Genomic DNA, 26,602 nt, shown 5'->3' with positions numbered 1-26,602 from the left:
CCTCCTCTCAATCTGCTCTGCTCCATGAGGAGGGTGACTGCATCTGTAACATGCCCGAGCTGAGTGATAATGGACGAAGTGGCTCTGCTATGTGTAGTAGAGAGCTCAGTCACCGACGTCTGAAGTGCGTCCAGCTTGTCGATGAGCACATTCGACAAGCGCTCGGCCTCCTCGGTGGTGGTGTGCATGTCACGACCGATGTCCTCCCTCATCTGTCGAGTGGTGCTCGTGACCTCACTCATGCTATGAAACTGGGCCTGGAGCAAAGTCCTCATGTTGTAGATCTCTTCCCGCACATGAGCCGTCATGTCAGTCACGGCCGTCAGGGAAGAGACCAACGCTGAAGATGGAACGAGAGAGGGAGCAGGCACCGAACCTCGGAGCTCCCGAAGCAACTCATCCCTCAGATCTCGGACTATCTCCTGCCGCAGCTCCCGGAGCTGCTCAGGAGCGATGCGGACCTCCATGGATGGTGGAGCCGAGGAGGAGGGTCCGGCGGAGGTGGTAGGAGCAGAAGTGGATGGAAAGTCTGGTAAGTCGGGAAGGTCAGAGTCTGGCTCAGGACTGGAGGAAGGTTTGGTGGTCTGTGTGGTGATGGAAGACTTCCTAACCCATGTCCCCTCTCTCTTCCGAAACCCCATCCTGTGTAGGGTTCCTGCACGCGTGCGATCAGTCCATCGCAATGCGCGAAAGGGTTCCCCCTCAGGGATAGGAATCTCGTACTCCCTAAATAACAAGGTGAAGACCATACCGTAGGGCAAAGTGAGCCTAGGTCTGTCTAGTGGCTCACACATGTATCGATATATGAGTTTGGGGAAGTTGATTGGGGTGTCATGAAGCATGTAGAACATGAGAGCTAGGTCTCTCTCAGATACAAAGTCAAATCTCCCGGTCTTAGGGAAGATGGACCTAGACAATATACTTAGGAGGATCCGCATCTCAATCGGAAGTGAGCTAGCGGATACCTCGTCTAAGGGTGACTGGGGTGGATGCCCTAGAACGGCCGTAAGGGCCTCAACCCTGTCCTCGGGATGTGTGGGAGCCACCCCTACTAGTGGAAGGTGGAGGATGTGGGCAATAAGATCCTCCGTAATGAACAGAGGGACACCAGCTACCGTGCCCTCGATACCCCCATCTCTCCGATGGACGGTACCGTAAAACTCTCTAATGAGCCCTGGATATGTGGGGAGATCTAAGGTGAGGAAGTACTCTAAGCCCTGGGCCCTAAGTCTATCACTTATAGTGAACCCTTCCCGGGAGAGATAGTCGAAGTCGACATATCTTCCGGTGGTGACGGCCTTCCCGGCTAATGGCCTCGCGGGAACCGCCCTTGGCGGGGAACGAGCCGGAGGTTGTGGCCTCGCGGGATCGTGCCGAGCCTTGGAGCGCCTCTCAGGACCGGCCTCGGGTCGGGACCTCTTCCGGACTACGGTTTTACGCAGCATAATGACCTAGAACGGGATGAAAACCTAAAGGATGGTGAAAGGTCGACGGAGAAGGCTTGGGAACGACCGGGGACGACCTAGGAAGGGAGGAAAACCCTAAGGGACGGTGAAAAATCGACGGGAAAAGGCCTTTGGGACGACCGGGGACGACCTAGGAGTCGGCTCTAGGGCTTGTGAACAGTGGTGGCTGAGAAAGAAGTGTTTTCGAAACGACAAAGTTAGGGTTAAAAAGTCGGATCCCGACTGCGAGTCGACTCCACTGAGTCGCGAGTCGACTCGACCTCGAGTCGACTCCAGAATATGCGCGAGTCGACTCTCCTTATGCGCCTGTAGACCTCGAGTCGACTCCCGACTATATGAGAGTCGACTCCCCCTCTGCTGCCATCTTTGCGAGTCGACTCCCGCAAATGCGCGAGTCGACTCCCCCTTAGGAGCCGACTCTGAAACTTACTCGAGTCGTCTCTAACTTTGGCACGCACCTAAAAATCATGTTATGTTCGTGCCGAATGAGGGAAAATCACTAAATTATGATCTGATTTGATGATCATTGAAAAGAAACTCTATTTTAACCACAATCTAATCATCAAAATCAACGAATCTAGTGGAAACTACCACTAGGATGGATCAATCACTCCTAATCCCCTCCTAAGCACACTAAACCTCTCTTCACTTAGGGGTTTTGTAAAAATGTCTGCTAATTGATCATCAGTACAAACAAATTGTAGTGTCACATCACCATTCAGTACATGATCTCTTATGAAGTGATGTCTTATCTCAATGTGTTTAGTTCTTGAATGCTGAATTGGATTTTTAGTTAGATTAATGGCACTTGTATTATCACAGTTAATAGGTATTTTATCTTGTTTAATGCCATAATCTTCTAATTGTTGTTTGATCCACAAGATTTGAGCACAACAACTCCCGGCTGCTACATATTCAGCTTCAGCAGTAGATAATGCAACCGAGTTTTGTTTCTTGCTAAACCATGAGATTAGGTTTTCTCCTAGAAATTGACAAGACCCGCTGGTACTTTTTCTATCAAGCTTACATCCAGCGAAGTCTGAATCTGTGTATCCTATTAAGTTTAGGCTAGATTCTTTAGAGTACCATAACCCTATATTCTTAGTTCCTATTAAGTATTTAAAAATTCTCTTAACTGCAACTAGATGTGATTCCTTAGGATTAGCCTGATATCTAGCACACATGCAGACACTAAACATAATATCAGGTCTACTTGCAGTAAGATACAATAAAGATCCTATCATACCTCTATACAGTTTCTGATCTACAGATTTACCTGATTCATCTTGGTCTAATTTGCATGATGAGCTCATGGGGGTGCTGATTGACTTGTTTCCCTCCATATCAAACTTCTTGAGCATCTTCTTGATATATTTGGCTTGATTGATGAAGATGCCTCCTTCGGAATGTTTGATTTGAAGTCCGAGGAAGTAGTTCAGCTCTCCCATCATGCTCATCTCAAATTCACTCTGCATCAAATCAGCAAATTCTTCGCAGAGGCGATTGTTAGTAGCACCGAAAATGATATCATCAACATAAATCTGTACTAGTAGCATATCTTGGTTTTTCTTTTTCAGAAATAGTGTTGTATCTACATTACCCCTAGAGAACTCATGTTCTAGTAGGAATTTGCTAAGTCTCTCATACCATGCTCTAGGTGCTTGTTTTAAACCATAAAGTGCTTTGTTCAGTTTATATACATGATTAGGGTATTGATGATTTTCAAAACCAGGAGGTTGTTCTACATATACCTCCTCATTTATATACCCATTTAAAAATGCACTTTTTACATCCATTTGAAATAGTTTGAAGTCCTTAGAGCATGCATATGCTAATAATAATCTAATAGCCTCAAGTCTAGCTACAGGAGCAAAGGTTTCATCAAAATCTATACCTTCTTCTTGATTATAACCCTTTGCTACTAGTCTAGCCTTATTTCTTATAACAATTCCATTTTCATCAAGTTTATTTTTATAAATCCATTTAGTACCTATAATCGGATATTCAGAAGGTCTCTCTACTAGATTCCATACCTTGTTTCTAGTAAATTGGTTTAATTCTTCTTGCATTGCATTTATCCAATTTACATCATTTTCGGCTTCTTCTATATGTTTGGGCTCAAAGTGTGAGACGAAAGCTAGATGGTTATTTAAATTCCTAAGAGATGCTCTAGTCCTAACCTGTTGAGATGGATCATCTAGAATTAGTTCCTTAGGATGCCCGTGAGCATACCTCCAAGCTTTAGTTAGCCCATGATCCACAATAGCCTCTTGGCTTGACGATGCACCTTCAATTAATTTTTGATTATCATCTTGTAATGTCATCTCATATATCTTTTCTTCAAGAATTTCAGCATCATCATCAAAATTAACTCTCTTGCTAGAAGAGATGTCACTAGAATCATCAAATACAACATGTATAGATTCTTCTATAACTAGGGTTCTTTTATTAAAGACTCTATAGGCTTTACTAGTTGTAGAGTAACCTAAGAATATGCCCTCATCAGATTTAGAGTCAAATTTACCTAGATTATCTTTCCCATTGTTATGAACAAAACACCTACATCCAAAAACATGAAAGTAGTTTACCTTTGGTTTTCTGTTTTTCCAAAGTTCATAAGGTGTTTTCTTTATAATGGGTCTCAATAGAACTCTATTTAATATATGACAAGAAGTATTAATGGCTTCTCCCCAAAAATATTTAGGGAGGTTACTTTCACATAACATAGTTCTAGCCATTTCCTCTAGAGTTCTATTTTTTCTCTCCACAACTCCATTTTGTTGTGGTGTCCTAGGTGCAGAGAAATTATGGGTTATCCCCTTTTTACTACAAAACTCATCAAATAACTGATTTTCAAATTTAGTTCCATGGTCACTTCTAATGGCTATGACTGAAGAATCTCTAGCATTTGTTACTTCCTTATGGAACTTTCTAAAAACTGAAAAAGCTTGATCTTTATGTGCTAGGAACATAACCCATGTGTATCTAGAATAATCATCTACAATGACTAGACCATATTTATTTCCACCTAGACTAGTGGTTCTAGTTGGTCCAAATAGGTCCATGTGTAGTAGTTCTAGAGGTCTAGAGGTAGAGACACACTTTATAGATTTAAATGAGTTCCTAGATTGTTTGCCAAATTGACATGCTTCACATATTTTATTCTTTTCAAATTTTAATTTTGGCAAACCTATCACGAAATCTCTTTTAACTAGTTTGGTTATTGTGTCCATGCTTGCATGACCTAACTTACGGTGCCATAACCAACTAGCATCATTATCCTTCGTTTCATTAACAACTAAACATTGGTTATGTTTGGCAAGATCTTCAAGGTCTACAACATACACATTCCCACGTCTAATTCCTTTAAAAACTAAACTATTGTCATTTGGGTTTGTTATAATGCATAGTGATGGTTTAAACATAACATCATAACCTTTATCACATAATTGACTAATGCTTAATAAGTTATGCTTAAGACCATCAACATATCTAACATTATCAATAAAAGTAGAAGGGGTAATTTGAACTTTACCAATACCAATGATGTGACCTTGGTTGTTGTCTCCAAAAGTCACAGCACCTCCCTTCTTAGCTTCAAGGGTGAAAAATTGATCCTTGTCACCCGTCATGTGCCTTGAGCAGCCACTATCCAAGTACCAGCAATTTTTGTTGACCTTGACTGCAAGACACTCCTACACAAGCGGATCATATAATCTTAGGTACCCAAGTTTTCTTGGATCCTTCATGGTTAGTCATATTGGTTCCTTTTGGAACCCATACCCTTTTAATTTTTCTTTTAGTTTTCCCTTTCCTATAGTTACATACATTTGCCTTATGTCCTATAGTTCCACAACAAAAGCAGATTACTTTCTTAGTTTTGCTTTCTCCAGCTTTAACAAAGAAGTTACTAAGAAGTTTTTGCTTATTTTTAGGTTTATATCCTAAACCCGCTCTATTGAATACCGCTCGTTGACTATTAAGTATCATATTCAATTTTTCTGAACTATATGTAAATTTTTCAACCAAAGGCTTGTATTTTTCAAGTTCTTTAGTTAGTGTTTGATTTTCTGCTTTTAGATCATTTAGTTCTTTTGTGAGATCCTTGTTTAAGATTTGTTTGTGTTTTTTAGGTTCTAATGTTTCTTTATTCAGCCTTTCATTTTCTTTAGTTAAGGTATTAGTCTTTTGAGTTAAGAGTTGGTTGCTTGTCTTAAGTTCTATATTTTCTTTGGTGATTAATTCCTTATCCTTAACTAATTTATCGTATTTATGTAGGTATGATTGATTAGCTATTTTTAGTTCTTTATTCTTAAGATTTATGGCCTTATATTCTATCATTAATTCATTAAATGCATCATAAAGTTCATCAAATGTAAAATCTAGATGCGATTCGGACGTTACCTCATTTTCATTGGCCATGAAGCAGAGATTGGCCTTTTCTTCTTGTTCATCATCCGATGATGATGATGATGAGTCCGAGTCCGATAGGGTGGTGACGAGAGCTTTCTTCTTCTTGTATTTGCTCCCTTTCTTTAGTAAGGGACACTCAGCTCGAATGTGCCCCGGTTTCTTGCACTCATAACACCCAATCCCCTCACTTTTCCTTTTCTTACCTTTATCCTTGCGGTAGGAATTTGAGGGGCCTCTCCTTTGATGATAGGACTTCTTGTGGTTGATGAATTTTCTGAACTTGCGCACAAGAAGAGCCTCACCATCATCTCCCTCAAGCTCTTCTTCTTCACTGCTGCTGCTGCAAGACAAGTCTTTGTTAGATGAAGTAGATTTAAGAGCTATTACCTTTTTCTTATGGGAGGACTCTTCTTTGCTGTGCTGCTTCATTGTTAGCTCGTGGGTCATTAGGGATCCAAGGAGCTCTTCAAGTGGAAGCTTGTTCAAGTCCTTAGCTTCTTGGATTGCCGTCACCTTGGCTTCCCATGACCTTGGTAGACAGCGAAGAATTTTCCTGACAAGATCACTGTTAGTATAATTTTTGCCAAGGCTTTTTAGGCCATTGACAATGTCAGTAAACCTAGTGAACATGCATGTGATTGTTTCATTAGAATCCATTTTAAATAGTTCATACTTATGAACCAAAATATTTATTTTGGATTCTTTGACTTGATTCGTGCCCTCATGGGTCACTTCAAGTCTGTCCCAAATCTCTTTTGCAGAATTGCAAGTTGAGACCCTATTGAATTCATTTCTATCTAAGGCACAGTAAAGCACATTCATAGCTTTGGAATTTAGTTGTGCCTTTCTCATGTCATGCTCATCCCAATCCTTTTCTAGTTTGGGTACAGTGACACCCTCTACATATATGGATGGGATGTATGGCCCATTTACTACAATGGTCCACATCTCATAATCTTGGGCTTGGATGAATATTCTCATCCTAGCCTTCCAATATGAGTAGTCGGATCCATTAAAGAATGGGGGTCTTTGGATGGACTGACCCTCAATGTGGGAAGATCCAAATGGGGTTGTCATTTTGATCTTTGATTCTTAGGGTAGAAGAGTTTGGGCTCTGATACCACTTGTTGCCCAGATAGACAACCCAAGAGGGGGGGTGAATTGGGTTTTAAAATAATCTTACAATTTAAAACGATGTGGATGACTAATTAAAGCTATTGCAAGTTGTTCGATTAATTGCTATGTGCTGTGAGTGATATGAGAGTAAGAGAAAGAGAGACAATCAATCACAAACACCAAGTTTTATAGTGGTTCGGAGCTAACCCTTGCTCCTACGTCCACTCCCCAAGTCTCACTTGGGAATTCACTATAACTCCTTGGATTACAGCCGGTTGTTTTCCAAGCTCATAACCAAACTTGTTGTTTTACGAGCTCACAACGAACCGGTCGGTTTTTCCAGGCTCACCGACTAGAACCAACCCCGATTGTTTTCCCGGGATCACAATCGAACTCTTACACGTTGGTTTTACACTCGGCTCACCAACCAACCTCTATACCCTTGATTCAATCCCCCGATTGAACCAAGCAAAGACAATGTGTAGATGAAAAGAACAAACAGAAAAATACAGCTTCTCAAAAGCAGATAAATGGCAATATGAACAATAACGAAGTTAAGAGCCCTCAAACGCTTTTAAGTTGGAGAAGAGGAAGGGCTTCTTGAACTTCGGGTCTCCTCTTGAATGTGTAGTCGACTTGAATGCAGGAGGAGGCTCTTTCAATGTTGGAAAGAAGTAGGTGGATGCAGTTAATGCTGCTCTTCCCTCTTTTTCGTTGAAGAACAAGTTGCAGAGATTGAAAGCTTGATTACTTGGAGTGGAATGGTTGTTCTCTGCTTTGCTACAGTCCTCTGTGGCTATTTAAACCAACCCCCACGGAAACTAGCCGTTAGAGAGCTTTTTCTGCCCGTTCTGCACACTCTGTACACCCTGACAATGTGTCCGTTGGTGGGTTGGAGTCGACTCGCGCGATCAGGAGTCGACTCGGCTGTAGCGGGAGTCGACTCATGCTTTTCTGGAGTCGACTCGGCAACTGTTTCGGATTTGAATTAAAGTAGCCTCTTAGGCTGGGAGTCGACTCGTCTTGACCTGGAGTCGACTCGCCAACTTCTGGAGCTGACTTGGCTTTCTCGGAGTCGGCTCATCCCATGGAGTCCGTGGATCTATTTTTGAATTTGGTCCACTCGAGTCGACTCGACAATCCTGGGAGTCGACTCGGCGCTCAGAGCCCGAACTCCCTATCTTCTGTCTTTTGCCTCGTCCAGTCTTGGAGTCGACTCGAACTTCCCCGGAGTCGACTCGGCTCTCAGTTTCCGAAACACTGTCTTCTGTCTTTTTGATGTAGAGCTGCCTTGGAGTCGACTCTAGCTGTCTGGGAGTCGACTCGAATCTCAGAGACAGTAAATTGGTCTTCTGTCTTCTTTGTGGTTGCGGAGTCTCGGAGTCGACTCGCGTATTGCGGGAGTCGACTCGAATCTCAGAGTTCGAAAAACGTTCTCTGACTTTTTTCTTGTGTTCCTCTGAGAGTCGACTCTCACTTTCTTTGAAGTCGACTTGCCAACCATCGGAGTCGACTCGCGTTCCACGGGAGTCGACTCGAATCTCAGACTCGAAAACTGCTCTCTGACTTTTCTGCCTGTGGCTCCTTGGAGTCGACTCTTGCTACCCTGGAGTCGACTCGGTGAACATCGGAGTCGACTCGCGCACTTCAGGAGTCGACTCGCTGACAGGTTTTGAGTTGATGCTTTCTGTTCGTCTGTCTGTTCTAAGTCGGAGTCGACTCGTACTTATCCGGAGTCGACTCGAGCCCGTGCCAGTGAACTTGATACGCTTGGAGTCGACTCGTGATACTCTGGAGTCGACTCGAGTCTCAGACTTTGGTTCAGGCTGACTTCTTAACTTATCCAAAATATTATGAACCAAGTCTAGAGACACTTAGACAAGATTTTCACTGAAATACTTAATTGAATTTATTAGTAAGCAAGAGATATACTCAAATGCTTTGAGCTCATCAAAATCAAATAGGGTTTTAATCAATCACTCCACATAAAGCAATGAATGTGCTTTACTGTGCACTAGATAGGAATGAATTCAATAGAGTCTCTACTTGCAATTCTGCAAAAGAGATTTGGGATAGACTTGAAGTGACCCATGAGGGCACGAATCAAGTCAAAGAATCCAAAATAAATATATTGGTTCATAAGTATGAACTATTTAAAATAGATTCTAATGAAACAATCACTTGCATGTTCACTAGATTCACTGACATTGTCAATGGCCTAAAAAGCCTTGGCAAAAACTATACTAACAGTGAGCTTGTCAGGAAGATTCTTCGATGTCTACCAAGGTCATGGGAAGCCAAGGTGACGGCAATCCAAGAAGCTAAGGACTTGAACAAGCTTCCACTTGAAGAGCTCCTTGGATCCCTAATGACTCACGAGCTAACCATGAAGCAACACAGCGAAGAAGAGTCCTCACATAAGAAAAAGGTAATAGCTCTTAAATCCACATCATCTAACAAAGATTTGTCCTGCAGTAGCAGCAGTTAAGAAGAAGATCATGAGGGAGATGATGATGAGGCTCTTCTTGTGCGCAAGTTCAGAAAATTCATCAACCACAAGAAGTCCTATCATCAAAGGAGAGGCCCCTCAAATTTCTATCGCAAGGATAAAGGTAAGGAAAGGAAAAATGAGGGGATTGGATGCTATGAGTGCAAGAGGCCGGGACACATCAGAGCTGAGTGTCCCTTACTTAAGAAGGGCAGCAAGTACAAGAAGAAGAAAGCCCTTGTCACCACCTTATCGGACTCCGACGCATCATCTTCATCATCGGATGAGGAACAAGAAGAAAAGGCCAATTTCTGCTTCATGGCCAACGAAAATGAGGTAACATCCGAAACGCATCTAGATTTTACTTTTGATGAACTTTATGATGCATTTAATGAACTAATGATTGAATATAAGGCTATAAACATTAAGAATAAAGAGCTAAAACTAGCTAATCAAACTTACATACATAAATATGATAAACTAGTTAAGGATAAGGACTGTATCACCAAAGAAAATCTAGAACTTAAGACAAGCAACCAACTCTTAATTAAAAAAACTAACACCTTAAGTAAAGATAATGAAAAACTAACTAAGGAAATTTTAGAACTTAAAAACAATAAACAAATCTTAAACGAAAATCTCATAAAAGACTTGAATACTCTAAAAACGGAAAAACAAACTCTAACTAAAGAACTTGGAAAATACAAACCTTTGGTTGAGAAATTTACTTATAGTTCTGAAAAATTAAATATGATACTTAATAGTCAACGTGCAGTATTCAATAGAGCAGGTTTAGGATATAAACCTAAAAATAAGCAAAAACTTCTTAGTAACTTTTTTGTTAAAGCAGGAGAAAGTAAAACTAAGAAAATAACCTGTTTTTGTTGTGAAAAATTAGGACATAAGGCAAATGTGTGTAATTATAGAAAAGGAAAAAACAAAAGAAAAAATTAAAAGGGTATGGGTTCCAAAAGGAACCAACATGACTAACCATGAAGGACCCAAGAAAACTTGGGTACCTAAGATTACATGATTTGCTTGTGTAAGTATCTTGCAGCCAAGGTCAACAAAAATTGCTGGTACTTGGATAGTGGCTGCTCAAGACACATGACGGGTGACAAGGATCAATTCTTCACCCTTGAAGCTAAGAAGGGAGGTGCTGTGACTTTTGGAGACAATAACCAAGGTCACATCATTGGTATAGGTAAAGTTCAAATTACCCCTTCTACTTTTATTGATAATGTTCAATATGTTGATGGTCTTAAGTATAATTTATTAAGCATTAGTCAATTATGTGATAGAGGCTATAATGTTATGTTTAAACCATCACTATGCATCATAACAAACCCAAATGATAATAGTTTAGTTTTTAAAGGAATAAGACGTGGGAATGTGTATGTTGTAGATCTTGAGGATCTTGCCAAACACAACCCATGCTTAGTTGTTAATGAAACTAAGGACAATGATGCTAGTTGGTTATGGCACCGTAAGTTAGGTCATGCAAGCATGGACACAATATCTAAACTAGTTAAAAGAGATTCTGTGATAGGTTTGCCAAAACTAAGATTTGAAAAGAATAAAATATGTGAAGCTTGTCAATATGGCAAACAATCTAGGAACTCCTTTAAATCCATAAAATGTGTCTCTACCTCTAGACCTCTAGAATTATTACACATGGACCTATTCGGACCAACTAGAACAACAAGCCTAGGTGGAAATAAATATGGTCTAGTCATTGTAGATGATTATTCTAGATACACTTGGGTTATGTTCTTAGCACATAAAGATCAAGCTTTTTCAGTATTTAAAAAGTTTCATAAGGAAGTAACCAATGCTAGAGATACTACAGTAATAGTTATTAGAAGTGACCATGGTACCGAATTTGAAAATCATTTATTTGATGAGTTTTGTAGTAAAAAGGGAATAACTCACAATTTTTCTGCACCTAGGACACCACAACAAAATGGAGTTGTGGAGAGGAAAAATAAAACTCTAGAGGAAATGGCTAGAACTATGTTATGTGAAAGTAACCTTCCTAAGTACTTTTGGGGAGAAGCCATTAATACTTCTTGTCATATATTAAATAGAGTTTTATTGAGACCCATTATAAAGAAAACACCTTATGAACTTTGGAAAAACAGAAAACCAAAGGTAAACTACTTTCATGTTTTTGGATGTAGGTGTTTTGTTCATAATAATGGAAAAGATAATCTAGGAAGATTTGACTCAAAATCTGATGAGGCTATATTCTTGGGGTACTCTACAACTAGCAAAGCCTATAGAGTCTTTAATAAAAGAACCCTAGTTATAGAAGAATCTATACATGTTGTATTTGATGATTCTAGTGACATCTCTTCTAGCAAGAGAGTTAATTTTGATGATGATGCTGAAATTCTTGAAGAGAAGATAGATGAGATGACATTACAAGATGATAATCAAAAATTAATTGGAAATGCATCATCAAGCCAAGAGGCTATTATGGATCATGGGCTGACTAAGGCTTGGAGGTTTGCTCACGGGCATCCTAAGGAATTAATTCTAGATGATCCATCTCAACCTGTTAGGACTAGAGCATCTCTTAGGAACTTAAACAATCATCTAGCTTTCGTTTCACATTTTGAGCCCAAACACATAGAAGAAGCTGAAAAAGATGTAAATTGGATAAATGCAATGCAAGAAGAATTAAACTAATTTACTAGAAACAAAGTATGGAATCTAGTTGAAAGACCTACTGAATATTCAATTATAGGTACCAAATGGATTTATAAAAATAAACTTGATGAAAATGGAATTGTAATAAGGAATAAGGCTAGACTAGTAGCAAAGGGTTATAATCAAGAAGAAGGTATAGATTTTGATGAAACCTTTGCTCCTGTAGCTAGACTTGAAGCAATTAGACTTTTACTAGCATTTGCATGCTCTAAGGACTTCAAATTATTTCAAATGGATGTAAAAAGTGCATTCTTAAATGGGTATATTAATGAAGAGGTATATGTAGAACAACCTCCTGGTTTTGAAAATCATCAATACCCTAATCATGTATATAAATTGAACAAGGCACTTTATGGTACAAGCACCTAGAGCATGGTATGAGAGGCTTAGCAAATTCCTATTAGAACATGAGTTTTCTAGGGGTAATGTAGATACAACATTGTTTCTAAAGAAGAAAAACAAAGATATGTTGTTAGTACAGATTTATGTTAATGATATTATTTTCGGTGCTACTAACAATCGCCTCTGCGAAGAATTTGCTGACTTGATGCAGAGTGAATTTGAAATGAGCATGATGGGAGAGCTGAATTATTTCCTCGGGCTTCAAATCAAACAATCTGAAGGAGGCATCTTTATCAATCAAGCCAAATACATCAAGGAGATGCTCAAGAAGTTTGATATGGAGGGAAACAAATCAATCAGCACCCCCATGAGCTCATCATGCAAATTAGACCAAGATGAATCAGGTAAATCTGTAGATCAGAAACTATATAGAGGTATGATAGGATCTTTATTGTATCTTACTGCAAGTAGACCTGATATCATGTTTAGTGTTTGCATGTGTGCTAGATATCAGGCTAATCCTAAGGAATCACATCTAATTGCAGTAAAGAGAATCTTTAAATACCTAATAGGAATAAAGAATATAGGGTTATGGTATTCTAAAGAATCTAGCCTGAACTTAATAGGTTATACAGATTCAGACTTTGCTGGATGTAAACTTGATAGAAAAAGTACCAGCGGGTTATGTCAATTCCTAGGAGAAAACTTAATATCATGGTTTAGCAAGAACAAAACTCGGTTGCATTATCTACTGCTGAAGCTGAATATGTTGCAGCCGGGAGTTGTTGTGCTCAAATCTTATGGATCAAACAACAATTAGAAGATTATGGCATTAAACAAGATAAAATACCCATTAATTGTGATAATACAAGTGCCATTAATCTAACTAAAAATCCAATTCAGCATTCAAGAACTAAACATATTGAGATAAGACATCACTTCATAAGAGATCATGTACTGAATGGTGATGTGACACTCCAATTTGTTTGTACTGATGATCAATTAGCTGACATTTTTACAAAACCCCTAAGTGAAGAGAGATTTAGTGTGCTTAGGAGGGGATTAGGAGTGATTGATCCATCCTAGTGGTAGTTTCCACTAGATTCATTGATTTTGATGATTAGATTGTGGTTAAAATAGAGTTTCTTTTCAATGATCATCAAATCAGATCATAATTTAGTGATTTTCCCTCATTCGGCACGAACATAGCATGATTTTTAGGTGCGTGCCAAAGTTCGAGACGACTCGAGTAAGTTTCAGAGTCGGCTCGTAATGGGGAGTCGACTCGCGCTTAGTCGGGAGTCGACTCGAGGTCAATAGGCGCATAAGGAGAGTCGACTCGCGCATACTTTGGAGTCAACTCGAGGTCGAGTCGACTCGCGACTCAGAGGAGTCGACTCGCAGTCGGGATCCGACTTTTTAACCCTAGCTCCATCGTTTTCAAAACATTTCTATTCTCCGCCGCCACTGTTCACAAGCCCTAGAGCCGACTCCTAGGTCGTCCTCGGTCGTCCCCAAGCTTTTTCCGTCGACTTTTCACCGTCCATTAGGGCTTTTCCTCCCATTCTAGGTCACTATGCCTCGTAAAGCCGTCGTCCGGAAGAGGCCCCAACCCGAGGCCGGTCCCGAGAGGCGCTCCAAGGCTCGGCACGATCCCGCGAGGTCACAACCTCCGGCTCGTTCCCCGCCGAGGGTGGTTCCCGCGAGGCCGTGCGCCGGGAAGGCGGTCTCCACCGGGAGATACGTCGATTTCGACTATCTCTCCCGGGAGGGCTTCACCATAGGTGAGAGATTGCGTGTCCAGGGCTTAGAGTATTTCCTTACATTAGATCTCCCCACTTACCCTGGATTAGTTAGAGAGTTTTATGGTACCGTCCATCGGGGAGATGGGGGTATCGAGGGCACGGTAGCCGGTGTCCCTCTGTTCGTTACGGAGGATCTTATTGCCCACATCCTCCACCTTCCACAAGTAGGGGTGGCTCCCACACACCCCGAGGACAGGACTGAGGCCCTTACGGCCATACTAGGATATCCTCCTCAGTCCCCTTTAGACGAGGTATCCGCTAGCTCACTTCCTGTTGAGGTGCGGATCCTCCTGAGTATTTTGTCTAGGTCCATGTTTCCGAAGACTAGCCGCTTCGATTTTGTGTCTGAGAGGGACCTCGCCCTTATGTTTTATATTCTTCAGGACACCCCAATCAACTTCCCCAAACTCATTTATAGATATCTGTGTGAGCCCCTAGATAGACCTAGGCTCACCCTCCCCTACGGTATGATGTTCACTCTGTTGTTTAGGGAGTACGAGATTCCCATTCCTGAGGGGGAACCCTCTAAGGCGTTGCGATGGACTGATCGCATGCGTCCGGGGACCCTACACAGGATGGGGTTTCGGAAGGTAGAGGGAACATGGGTTAGGAAGTCATCCACCTCCACACATACCTCCAGACACTCTCCTAGCCCTGAGCCAGATTCTGACTATCCTGACTTTCCCTCCACTTCTGCTCCTACCACCTCAGCCGGACCTTCCTCCTCAGCTCCACCACCTATGGAGGTCCGGATCGCTCCTGAGCAGCTCCTGGAGTTGCGGCAGGAGATTGTTAGAGACCTGCGAGATGAGCTACTTTGGGAGCTCCGAGGTTCAGTGCCAGCTCCCACTCCTGCACCCACATCTTCTGAGTTGGTCCCTTCCTTGACAGCCGTGACTGACATGACGGCCCATGTACGGAAAGAGATCTACAACGTGAGGAGTTTGATTCAGGCTCAGTTCTCCAGTATGAGTGAGGTCACGGGCATCACTCGGAAGATGCGCGATGACATCTGGAAGGACATGAGCACCACTACCCAGGGGGCCGAGCACTTGTCGAATGTGCTCATCGACAAGCTGGACACACTGCAGAAGTCGGTCCTCGAGCTCGATACGACATAGAGCAGGGCCATTCAGGCCGTTATCCGACAGCTCGAGAACGTCACCAATGCGGTCCAAGCACTGGTTGAACGCATGCCTCGGGGAGCCACATCCTCGAGAGGAGGAGATACATCCTCGAGAGGAGGAGATACATCCTCGAGAGGGGGAGCCACATCCTTGAGAGGGGGAGCTACATCCTCGAGGAGACCGTAGCTGCTTTTGTGTTTTATTTTGACATGTACTGTTTTGCTTTACTTATTGTATTCTCAAATGTATTCACATACACATCAATACAATGAGTAGACATCTTATCTTCATTTCTGTGCAATTTGATCTATGATTGATTGTGTGTTCTGCTTACCTCCTTTTTTTGATACGATGACAAAAAGGAGGAGAAATATTGAATAGATATGTAAATGGAATCAACATAAAAGAAATCAAAATGAGAATCAAAAATTAAAACATAATTTGTTCTTAGTGGATTTGGTACCTCGAGGCTCATTATCTCTCTTTTGGGGCTCCTAATGGAGTAATCTCCAGAATCTATTCAAGGGATATTCGGAGATTAACTGAATCCAACTCAAGAACAAATTGACAGATTTTCCCTCTAAATACCAAAATTTAAAATTCAAAAACTTCAATATACTAAAAGGAAATTCAGAGAATCAAAACATAGTAGAATGCATATGTTGAGGGGGAGAATCTGAATTTTTAAGAAAGCCAAATCATTAAATATATATAAGCCAAACAATTGATTGCATGATATGAAGGCTTATATAATTCCAAATGAAAGGGAGAGCTTTAACTCCAAAATTTATTGTTTCACACCTTTCAAGCTTGGATATATTAAATTACCAGACATATGAATTCATTTATGGATTTTATTTCCTTGTTTATTGAGCAATTCACTTTACATATACTCAAAGTTTTGTCATCATCAAAAAGGGGGAGATTGTGGAGTGATTGATTAAAACCCTATTTGATTTTGATGAGCTCAAAGCATTAGAGTATATATGTTGTTTACTAATGAATTCAATTGAGTGTTTCAGTGAAAATCTTGTCTAAGTGTCTCAAGACTTGGTTCATAATATTTTGGATAAGTTAAGAAGTCAGTTTGAACCAAAGTCTGAGACTCGAGTCGACTCCAGAGTATTACGAGTCGACTCCAAGCGTATCAGGATCACTGGCACGGGCTCGAGTCGACTCCTGACCATTACGAGTCGACTCCAACTGAGAACAGACAGACAAACAGAAAGCATCAACTCAAAATCTGTCGGCGAGTCGACTCCTGAAGTGCGCGAGTCGACTCCGATGTTTACCGAGTCGACTCCGGAGAAGTATGAGTCGACTCCAAGGAGTTACAGGCAGAAAAGTCAGAGAGCGGTTTTCGACCCTGAGATTCGAGTCGACTCCTGTGGAACGCGAGTCGACTCCGATGGTTGGCAGGTCGACTCCAAAGATAGTGAGAGTCGACTCTCAGCAGTACTCAAGGCAAAAGTCAGAGAGCGTTTTTCGGACTCTGAGATTCGAGTCGACTCCCGCATTGCACGAGTCGACTCCGAGACACCGCAACCCCAAAGAAGACATAAGACCAATTTGCTGTCTCTGAGATTCGAGTCGACTCCCAGACTGCTCGAGTCGACTCCAAGGCAGCGCTTCACTAAAAACACAGAAGACTAAGTTTCGGAAACTGAGAGCCGAGTCGACTCCGGAACAGTTTGAGTCGACTCCAAGACTGGACGAGCCAAAAGACAGTAGATCGAGAGTTCGGGCTCTGAGCGCCGAGTCGACTCCCAGGATTGTCGAGTCGACTCGAGTGGACCAAGTTCAAAAATAGATCCACGGACTCCATGGGATGAGCCGACTCCGAAAATGCCAAGTCAGCTCCAGAAGTTGGCGAGTCGACTCCGGGTCAAGTCGAGTCGACTCCCAGTCGAAGAGGCGACTTTAATTCAAATCCGGAACAGTTGCCGAGTCGACTCCAGAAAAGCATGAGTCGACTCCCGCTACAGCCGAGTCGACTCCTGATCGCGCGAGTCGACTCCAACCCACCAACGGACATATTGTCAGGCTGTGCAGAGTGTGCAGAACGGGCAGAAAAAGGTCTCTAACGGCTAGTTTCCGTGGGGGATGGCTTAAATAGCCACAGAAGACTGTAGCAAGGTAGAGAACAACCATTCCACTCAAAGTAATCAAGCTTTCAATCTCTGCAACCTGGTTTTCAACGGAAAAGAGGGAAGAGCAACATTAACTGCATCCACCTACTTCTTCCCAACATTGAAAGAGATCTCCTCCTGCATTCAAGTCGACCAGACATTCAAGAGGAGACCCGAAGTTCAAGAAGCCCTACTCTACTCCAACTCAAACGTGTTTGAGGGCTTCTAACTTCTCTTTTGTTTATATTGTTATTTATCTGCTTTTGAGAAGCTCTGTTTTTCTGTTACTTCTTTTTACTTCCATCTTGTCTTTGCTTGGTTCAATCGGGGGATTGAATAGGGGTGGCAATCGGATCGGGTCAGGCATAAACAGGTCGGGTCAAATACAGGTCGGGTCAGAAAACTATAAATCTGAACCCGACCTGTTTATTAAACGGGTCAGGAATTGCAAATCTAAACCTGACCTGTTTATTAAACAGGTAACCCGACCCGACCCGTTTAACCTGTTTAATAAACAGGTAACCTGTTTAATAAACAGGTAACCTGTTTAATAAACAGGTAACCTGTTTAATAAACAGGTAACCTGTTTACCCAATCCAACCCGACCTGTTTAACCTGTTTGCCCAACCTGACCCGTTTAACCTGTTTAGACCTGTTTAATCTGTCCAACCCAACCCGTTTAACCTGCCCAACCCGACCTGTTTAGACCTGTTTAGACCCATTTAACCTGTTTAGACCTGTTTAACCTGTTTAACCCGTTTAACCTGTTTAACCCGTTTAACCTGTTTAGACCTGTTTAACCTGCCCAACAGTTAAACGGGTTAAACGGTTTAAACGGGTCAGACATCTAAAACCCGTATCCGACCCAATTAATAAACAGGTTAAACGGGTCGACCTGTTTACGACCCGAACCTGTTTAGGCCAAACCCAAACCTGTTTATGGCGGGTCGAACACGGGTCGCGTTGGCGGGTCGGGTCATATTTTGCCACCCCTAGGATTGAATCAAGGGTATTGAGGTTGGTTGGTGAGCCGAGTGTAAAACCAACGTGTAAGGGTTCGATTGTGATCCCGGAAAAACAATCGGATTGGTTCTAGTCGGTGAGCCTGGGAAAACCGACCGAGTTCGTTGTGAGCTCGTAAAACAACAAGTTTGGTTGTGAGCTTGGAAAACAACCGGCTGTAATCCAAGGGGTTATAGTGAATTCCCAAGTGAGACTTGGGGAGTGGACGTAGGAGCAAGGGTTAGCTCCGAACTACTATAAAACATTGTGTTTGTGATTGTTTGTCTCTCTCTATCTCTCGCATTTCATTCACCGCACATAGAAACTAATTAATCATCTCGCAAAAGCATTAATTAGTTATCCACAAAAGTTTTAATAGCCAAATTATTTTAAAACCCAATTCACCCCCCCTCTTGGGTTGTCTATCTGGGCAACACCTTCCTAGCAACCCAAACCCGAGCCCTCAACCTAATAGCCTGGATCAGGGGAGGTTGGGCTAGTAGGCCTTCTTCCCCTAAGCTAGGCCTGGTGTAACTGAGGTCATTAACAAGTTTGTCCTTGATTAAAGTCTGCACTAGCATGTGTGGAATGGCTCACATGTTTTCTGAGTCTCTATCAAAATGTTGCTGAGTTGCACTACCCATTTGTGAGTTTCCACATTTGAATTTGTAGGTAAACCTCTTTAAAAGGACTGGCGGAGTAGATGAGTCTCCTAGAATATCAAAGGGGAGAGGACTCACTCCAAACCTCAATCACATGTTGAGGAGAGAATCCAAATGGTGTTGGTCAATACTAGCTCCGCACAAAGTGGCTTGCCAAGAGGTGTCCCTCCATTTGGAAATTGATATTGGGCTTTCTATGAAGTGGCCAACCTATCCTCTTAGGTGGGGTGTCTCCCACTAACCTAAGATTCTACAATGCAAGCACCTCTCTGTATAAGATTACCACTATGTCAAGCTTTATGTTTTGAGCATCTCATTTTTTCTTTTAAAATAGATCGAGCTGAGTGTAATTAGCTCGGGTAAGATTGTTTCAGTGAGTTATGTAAAGTTTGTACAAGCCTTGACCCAATCTTACTTGACAAGCTAGTGAGTTAATAATACTTGACCCAAACTAGAGCCTAACAAACTATCCTTTTAAGGTTCATTTAGTTCTAGGCCTTTAATTTCATAAGAAAAGAAATAGGCTATATTGTTGATTTGAGGAAAGGGTTTGTCATCTTCTTTGATAAAACTTGGAGCCTCTAGATCAATATCGAAAGGCTCAATTATCTTTTATCAAATTAAATATATACTTGATATAATTTAAAGACTTGTGACCTAACATATCAAGAGGTTTTTATCCGGACCCAGCCCAACCCACTAATAGGATAAGGTTAATTGACACATACTTGATCTATGAACCTAGTAGGTCACATTCTATACTCGGGGTGTGTATGTATTAGCCACCAGCCTTTTAAGGCAAGGAGAAGATAGAAAAACCAAAAGAAAAAAAGTAAGTAGGATGGATTTATGGAATAAGGTTTGAGAGTATTATCAAGAAAGGCTTAAAGAAAAAAGCACGTCTTCTAGCTCTAAATACGAAAGCCTAAGCCAATACTTAAGAAGAGGCTTAGGATACACCCACTGTATACCTCTTGGATAGGCACATGGTGGAGGATCTGGATATAATAAATTCTAGCCCTCCAAAATTCTGGAATGCTATCAATTAGGCTTTGATGATGGAGAGAGGTTTCTAGAGGGTAAGACTAAGGTTTCTAGATAGGTTTCTACCTATCTACATGCGTAAAAGGTGAAGTGATATCAAAGATCAATAAGCTATGGAGCAAGGATACAAATTGATGGGGGGCAAAATGGATCGTCCTATTTTTCGGCATAAGTCACCCAATTTTGGCCAAGCCGAGCTCAGAAGGCCAACCCTAGAAGGCTGAGCTCAGAAAGCCGAGCTCAGAAGGCCAATGCAGAAAGCCGACCTCAGAAGGCCGACCTTAGAAAGCTGAGTCCAGAAGACCAATCTCAGAAGGCCGAGCTCAGAAGGCCGACTCCAGAAAGCCGAGCTCAGAAGGCCAACGCCAGAAGGCCGACCTCAGAAAACCGACCTCAGAAGGCCAACCCAAAAGGCCGAGCTCAGAAGACCAATCCCGGAAGGGCGAACTCAGAAGGCCGAGCTCAGAAGGCCGACCTCAGAAGGCCAATCTCGTCGTCCACATGCTACGACCATGCCCTGTAGTAGCCTCACCATACCATACTTTGCTTTTGCCGGCCACGCCACGACATATCAACTAGGGACCATACTCTGCTACGACTGTCAACGCCTCACCGTTCACAAGAACGGACTGCACCGTGCGCCACAAGCAAGCTCTAGCGCGCCATCCCCACTCATGATGGAAACGAGCCATACCTCTGCCACCTAGATGCCCCAACAAGGACTATAAATAGCCCCGTCAGGTAACACCTAAGGGACTAAACTTCACTCTAACTTGAGCGTCGGAGGGCCCTCACCGGAACCCCACCGGTGAGGCTTTGCGTAGGTCCACCGCCGTGCGGAAGGTGGTGCTCGTCCTCTTCTTCCACTCACCGGCAGCTCCCTCGACTCCTCCGGCATGGTCACCCTCGGGCTAGATTTGAACCGCAATATTTTTGGCGCTACAGGAAGGGCCTGAGTCGTGATCATGAAGTTGAGGGGTCAAGGAGCTTCAAATGCATCAAGAAGCTAGGCACCAGCTCTCGGCAACTTGCTCCAAAGTCCACCCCTTGCAGAACCGACGGACCAAATTTTTCAAGTCCAACCAGAATAGTTCAACCTGCTTATCCAACAAGTCCAAGCACTTATTGCAGCCGTTCAAGGCCTACAGCAAGTAGAAGACCAGTCTCTACTCCCTCCTCACGAGCATGAGTCAGGACGCCGCTCGTGACGTCATTTTTCTGTAGAGCGTCGCCACCACCAAAGCTCCCACCGTGCTCGACTTTCAAGCCGGGAGGGCTTGTCGCGCATCCATTATCCTGAGAGCTCGTGCTGAAGCCTGACACCTCGAGTACGGAAGCACCCATCTGAGGTAAGGTTTGCCCCATGCCGAGCTGCAACATGAGCCCCACCCGAGCTCGGCAGAAAAGTCGAGGACTTGGAGCGGCAAATACAGACGCTTCGAGACCGAGGCCCGAAGCGAGACGCCGACCTTGACTTTACAATAGAGTCTCCATTCCCTCAATGGATCATGGATGAGTCAATCCCCTAGAGGTTCAAGATACCACAGATTGAGCCATATGATGGCTCATCCGATCCTCTGGATCATTTGGAGAGCTACAAGGCCCTTATAACACTCCAAGGAGCTACAGACGCTCTACTCTGCAGAGCCTTCCTAGCGACTCTCCGCAAGGCAACTCGTCTTTGGTTCTCCAGCTAAAGCCCAGCTCGATTCTCTCCTTTGAGTAGCTGGGCAGGCAGCTTGCCACCCATTTTGTCGCTAGCCGGCGTCAGCGTCGGACCTTAGACTCCCTTTTCGCCATTAAGCAGAAGGAGGGAGAATCCTTAAAAGACTACATCAATCGTTTTACCTCGGCCACATGGGAGGTTCGCGATCTCGACCAGTCAATCGCCATGTCGGCATTGAAGACTGGAGCTCGGTCCTACAAATTTCTCTTCTCAATCGAGAAGAGCTTCCCCGCCGACTTTGTTGATATATTGGCCCGAGCTTGCAAGTACGCCAAGGCTGAGAAAGCCATGACCTTTCGGCGGAAGGCAGCCGAACGACCTACCAAGATGCAGAAGAAGCGCCACGAGGAGCGCTCCCAACCAAGCAACAGATTTCCCTAGCATGAGAAAAAGCCTCTTTGGCCCAAGAGCCTAGCTCGCCCGAGGTCTCCCCTCCAAAAGTTTCAGACATACACTCCCCTCTCATCCACCCGAGCAGAGATCCTCATGGAGATTGAGGGTCAGGGCTATGACCGACCTCCATTGAGGATGCGACCGGCAGAGTCGCGGAAGCACTCGAAAAAGTATTGCTACTTCCACCGAGATCGTGGCCATGATACGGAGGATTGCTACGAGCTCCGTGATGAGATCGAGGCACTTATCCGTCAAGGTCGGTTGAGTTATTTTGTCTGTGATCAGGCCTACAGGAGAGAGCCTGAGGAACAAAACCTAGTGCCACGTGAGGAGCGGAATGACAACTGACCTCTCGCGGGCATCATCAATACCATCAGAGGGAGGGCGAGTAGAGACACTTGAAGCATCGAGCTTGGAAGAAAGAGCTTCCTCAAAGCATCCGTGCACTGTGAAAGTCATATCCTTTTCCGATGAAGACCAAAAGGGTGTTGAGCCCTTTTATGACGATGCTATAGCTATTTTCTTCATCATTGCAAGGCTTTAAAAAGGATTTTAGTACATAATGGAAGCTCGGCTGACGCCTTATTTTGTAATGCTTTCCAAAGGATGAGCGCTCCTCTGGCCAGATTCACAGGAGATTCCATCCCAAGAAAGTACTATGAAGTTAAACCTTCTAATGGCCCAGGTCAGCTCGGCCTACAACGCAACTCTTGGCCAACCAAGGCAACAATGAGATCAGGTCCATCCTGGCAAAAGAAAATGCTCTTGGGTAGCTATGGATCCTGCATGATCATGGCTCCTCGACCTCGAGGGGCAGCGGCGCGGCCCAGAGCTCAACGCGTGCCGCCTAACGGCCTCCAATGACTCCCAGCCGGTGCTGAGCCAAGTCCTGAGAGACCTCGAAGCTCGGAAGCTGTCAGTATGTCTCCAAAAGATAACTCCATCTCCAACATACCCCCTCCATCTATGTTCTCGGGCTGATGCTTACCTCCGAGCTGGATTCTTCCGTTCTCGAGCTCGTCTAAGTGATCGAGCCCTTCCGTTCTCGAGCTCGTCTAAGTGCTCGAGCTCTTCCGTTCTCGAGCTCGTCTAAGTGCTCCCGCTCTTCCTTCTCGAGCTCGTCTAAGTGCTCGAGCTCTTCCGTTCTCGAGCTCTTCTGTTCTCGAGCTCGTCTAAGTGAACGACCCCATATTCGATGCCATTCGATGACATTCAATGCCAATTCGACGCCAATTCGACGCCATTTCAACACCATTTCGACGCCATTCGATGCCAATTCGATGTCATTCAACACCAATTCGATGCCATTTCAACACCATTTCGACACCAATTTGACGACATTCAACGCCAATTCGACGCCAATTCGACGACATTCGACACCATTTCAAAGCCATTTCGACGCCAATTCGACGACGTTCAACACCAATTCAACGCCATACAACGACATTCGATGCCATTTCGATGCCACTTCAACATCATTTCGACGCCACTTCGACATCATTTCGACGCCACTTCGACGCCATTTCGATGCCACTTCGACGCCATTTTGATGACATTCAACGTCGTTCGACGCCTTCTATGACAACGCGCCTTGATCAGAGCGGGGGCACCCTGCTGAGTCGACCGCAAGCCAAAAAAGGCCGCTGAAGTCAATCTCGGAGCAGAGTCGCTTAGCTCGGCTTGGACAGCTCGGCCTAAAGCCCTTAGCTCCAACTGCACGAGAGGTATACCTTACTCAGCACATACATCTCCATAGATATTTGATTATATTACAGGACAACAACGACTAGACTACTTCCTTCGCTCGAGCCAAAAGACAACTCGGACTCGGAAGTCGGGGGGCAAATGATGGGGGGCAAAATAGATCGTCCTATTTTTCGGCATAAGTCATCCAATTTTGGCCAAGCCGAGCTTAGAAGGCCAATGCAGAAGGCCGAGCTCAAAAGGCCAACCTCATAAGACCGAGCTCAGAAGGCCAATCCCAGAAGGTTGAGCTCAGAAAGCCAACGCCATAAGGCCGACCTCAGAAAATCGAGCTTAGAAGGCCAACCCAGAAGGCCGAGCTCAGAAGGCCAATCCTAGAAGGCCGAACTCAGAAGGCCGACCTCATCGTCCATATGCTGCGGCCATGCCCTGTAGCAGCCTCACCACACCATATTTTGCTTGCCGGCCACGCCACGACATATCAACCAGGGACCATACCCTGCTACGACTGTCAACGCCTCACCATTCTCAAGAACGGACTGCACCGTGCACCACAAGCAAGCTCTGGTTACGCGCCATCCCACTCGTGATGAAAACGGGCTATACCTCCGCTACCTGGATGCCCCTACCTGGACGCCCCTACAAGGACTATAAATAACGCCGTCAGGTAACACCAAAGGGACTTTTGGCTGGGTCTACTAAACTTCACTTTAACTTGAACGTCGGAGGACCTTCATCGGAACTCCACCGGTGAGGCTTTGCGCAGGTCCACCGCCGTGCAGGAGGTGGCGCTCGTCCTCTTCTTCCACTCACCGGCAGCTCCCTCGACTCCTCCAGCATGGTCACCCTCGGGCCAGATATGAACCACAACACAAATATTAAACTAAAACAAGAAAAAGAACAAGAAAGCAAGATGATACGTAAGTGAGTGCGAATTTTCATTGCTCTCAAAAGATAGATCATCAAATAGAAATTTTCATTGCTTTCAAAGGATAAATCATTGAGTAGGAATTTTCATTGCTCTTAAAGTAATTATAGAGCTAGCAACATCATTATAGGGATTTAAGGAAAATATAATTAAAGAGATGATGGAAAATTTCTCTGAGGTTTATTGCTCCTCCTTGTTAGAGGAGATCCCTCAGGGCATCTCTCCCTAACTTTAGTTTATTTTGGCTTTTGGCCATCTTAATTTAGATCTCTAATTGGGTAGTCGTTGAGTTAGGGGATATGGATCAAGTAGTTAAGATACAAGAAGAATGGAAGGGGAAGGGGATACTAAGCTAAGAAATCATAAGCTTAGGGGAAAAGCCATGAATCACAGGTTTAATTCAAGGGATTGACTGCTCTCTTCTAGATCTAATGGCTAGGAGTGCTTGCTTCATTAGAGCTTAGGTCCATTAGATGTTCTCACCCTTTCTCTATTTTTTATTGATTTTTAACATATTTTTGGGCATTTTAGAGGTGACTTTTACGATGAGAGTAGACATGTCCAAAAAAAATACGAGATTTTAACCAGGATACATAGGCTATGGGGGAGGGCATGGTTCAATTTGGAGCTTAATATGAGCTCGTTTGGCTTAATTTCAAAATATATCAAATCTAGGCTCAAACGTTAATCGAGTGGCATCCACTTGTATGTGTGAAAATTAGGCAAGTCAAGCATACGAAAGTCCAATTGGACTCTGAAGATCATCAACTAGGTGAAGAGGAGGTGAGACTAATAATGAATTAGGAGTGAATTGTCTTGTGATGGTGAATCAACCTAGATCAAGAGAAGTCATGTAACCAATTCAAATAAATTGATGGAATTAGATAAAGTTTTGCTCAATTAATCTTGTAATTGATCAACTGGTGGGACAATTGGACTTGAAATGGCTTAGGGTTGAGACAATTGAATCTGGATGAGCAAAACTGAGCTTCAAAATAGGGAGAAATAAATCAATTGATACAATTGGATATAATTTGGTCTCAACTATGTGTGTGTGACTGATCAATTGGGGATAAGGTGGTGAGTTTGATCAATCTAGGATTTATTGAGATAAGAGAGGGTCAATAAGATGAATATTGACCAAAACCAAAGAAGCTTTTATTTTAGGAACATGATCACTTATTTAATTGGACCATAAAATTTAGAAGAGGATATTAGGGGATGTCTACAACAATGGACAAGTGAGAATTGCTGCCTTAAGTTCTAGCTTGTCAAGGTCATGTTAAGATACATGCTTTTCGATGTACCATTAGAGCTTGCAACTTATTAACATTAATTACATTACATTTAGCAATGATATATCCATTAGAGCTCCTTCCTGTTTTTGTGCGTGTCACGTGCCAAATCCTAAACCTAGTCATCATAATTTTAAAACTAGTGAAAAGTAATGTCACTTAACTGGTTATTTGCGCGGTACTATATTGTCCTATGTGACATGTGAGTTGCCAGTGCTAGCTGGATCCATTAGGACCATACATTGGGAAT

Source organism: Phoenix dactylifera, chromosome 3 (genome assembly GCF_051530095.1).
Source record: "Phoenix dactylifera cultivar Ajwa chromosome 3, Ajwa_hap1_PhDact_Kaust_v1.1, whole genome shotgun sequence".
NCBI lineage: Eukaryota > Viridiplantae > Streptophyta > Magnoliopsida > Arecales > Arecaceae > Phoenix > Phoenix dactylifera.
Note: the sequence above shows the minus strand (reverse complement) of the source record.